Source organism: Prionailurus viverrinus, chromosome F1 (genome assembly GCF_022837055.1).
Source record: "Prionailurus viverrinus isolate Anna chromosome F1, UM_Priviv_1.0, whole genome shotgun sequence".
Taxonomy (NCBI): Eukaryota; Metazoa; Chordata; class Mammalia; order Carnivora; family Felidae; genus Prionailurus; species Prionailurus viverrinus.
In genome coordinates, this window is record NC_062577.1 from 41,399,737 (window position 1) to 41,402,401 (window position 2,665).

Sequence of the window (2,665 nt, forward strand, 5' to 3'; positions counted from 1 at the left end):
CTCTCTCCCACTAGATGGTGAGCTACACGTGACTAGGGAATGAGACTTACGTCCCAAAGATCTAGGACAATCCGTGGCACATATCGGGTGCTCAACAAATGTTTGTGGAAAGGAGAAACAATCATAATTACATCTACTATTTATTGAATTCCTGTTACGAGTTAAGCCCTACGCTTTGGCATACATTATCTTTAATATATACAATGACCACGCAAGATCGATTTCAGTATCTTTGTTTTACAGATTGCAAAACGAGGCTCCGGAAGGTTGTCATTTGCCCAAGGTCACACAACCAATAAAAGGAGGTTGTATGAATCAAGGCAACCCGAAGAAGCTTCTAGCTTGGTCTATCACACCAGGGGCTCCAACCTTGACATTCTTTGCTCCCTTATCTCCTAGACTCAAATAGGCACAAAATTCCATGATCCTGGCTCCCAAACCGTCTCTCAAGTCAGCCCCCTCCTCTGTCCCGGCTGCCACTGCCCCAGTCGAAGCCTGCGACGTTCATCGTCAGGATCAGCCTGCAAATTGGGGGTTCTACCTCCAGATTTTGTCCCACTGTCAAGCCTCCACTTGGCTGTCCAAGGGATCATCCTGTATCACAGACCTGGTGATTTCTCTTTCCTCTGACATGTTCCACTTTGCCCTGTAGTTTCGGGACAGGGCGAATGTTAGGAGGGTCTTCAGAACCCAGCACCTGCCTCCTCCTAGCACATCACCTCTAGCCCCGGCAACTCTAAGCTCTGGCCTCTCACCCCTGAAGTCTGCACAGGTGGGTACCCTTCCTGAGAAAACGGAACCCCCCTCCTGCCTTCCACTGTCCTCTCATCCCTGGACCTTCAGCTCAAGCAGCAAAACAAACTCTCCAGGCAGCCGCAGCTCTAACCTGGGTTAGAGAGACAACACCCTGTCGCTTCTTACCTGTCCCATTAGATCGCGAGCTCCCGGAGGGCAGGGCCTGTGTTCCATCCATCTTTGGTGCCCGGAATTCCGGCTATTATTTGGCATATAAGAAATGTTCAGAAAACTTTGGTTGAAACCTCTCCACCCCATCCATTCCCCTGGTTCCTTGAAACTCTAGCTTGGCCCCGTTCTCTTGAACCCTCCAGTATGCACAGTTCTTTAGCCATAGCCCTCTCCCCTGGCCTCCCTGTCCCTTCCCTGCCTCTGCATGGCCTCTCTGCCCCCTGTGTTATCATACACATGGATTATGGAGCCAGGCAGCTGGCTGTTCCCATAGCCTGGAGGCTATGGATCCATCCACTTTTTGCACCCCTTCGGCACCAGGCAGTTTTCTCTTCCTAAAGTGCGCGTGCCCAGGAAATCTCATGCCCTGGCAGAGAAAACAGGTGGCAGAGTTGGGACGCCCTTTGTGGTGTGCCCCCGCTGACGACCCACAAGTCACTCTACTGCAAGGGCCCAGGGTCTTCCTTCTTTCTGCCATCTCCAGCCCCCGTGGAGTCTGGAGAGATCCGTGTTGCCGGCTGGATGCGGGCGGGTGTTGGGGGGCAGACGGTGGGTAGGCCCATGTCCTCCAGAAAGGAAACACATCCACACTGTGGACCACCCTCCTCAAGAGCCCCCCCCCCACCCCCTGTGAAGACCCCCAGACTGTAAAGGCCACGCCCACTGGCAAGGCCGAGGACACAGATCTCTCTGATTCGGTGCCCCTACGGTCTGAGGTACCACCTGCTCTCTGATAGCCCCCGCAAGGAAGCAGGGCTGGGCGGGGCCGGATGGGACAGGTGTGCCCTTCACTCCATCCCAGTTTTCCTTCGATCCCTGAAGTTAGATGGTGTGGTCATTGGCTTGAGTCCCAATCATGGTTTGTCTCTGACTCTTTGTGGAACTGTAGGCCAGTCCAATCACCTTTCTGGGCCTCAGTTTCCCCTTCTGTAAAATGAAAGCGGGACCCGGCACTGGCTATTCTGTAAGGGTTCCTGGATGAATCTCAGTCGGCCTGCAGAGTTTCATTCCAAAAGGACAAACTGAATTACCCTCCCGGGTAGGAAGTGGCGGTGATGACTAGTAGGGAAGCTTCATTCAGGCCCTGGAGAGGTGGGGAAACCAGGTGGGAGTTTTGTCCCAAAACGTTAGTGACAAGTCCCACCGGAGGGAGAGCCCTAGGGCTACTGTTGCCAAGAACGCAAAAGGCAAACGTAGCCAACAGGATCAGTCTTTGCACATTAGCTCCTGGGGTGCCAGGGGCTGGGATCCAGGATCAGCCTCGGTGGGAAAGCTACCTTTCCAGAAAAGCACTGTCAGCAAATCACCCGTGGTGGTCTGGCCCCAGTCCTGGGGTGCTCCAGTCCAGAGGGTCTCATCGCCTAGTCGGGGTTAACCGGGCCAGCCCCAGAGGGCTGGCAGGGGCCAGGCCTAAGGAACGAAACCGGAAGAAGCACTTGGACCCTGGTTCCCAGAGTGGGAGAAAGGGGTGGGCACTCGGGCAGAGGGAGCCCTGGGGATTGGCAGCGGCTGTGGGCAGGGCGGGAGGCACGGGGGAGGAGTCAACTTGTACACGTGAAAAACTCTGGCGGGGGCCGGGTTTTTCCCTTCCTCCTCCTCCTCCTCCTCCCCCTCCCTCCTTTTCCCCACCTTCCTCCAACCCTCCCTTCCCCTCCCCTTCTCCCTCCTCCTCCTCCTCCTCCAGCTCAGGTTGCGGCTC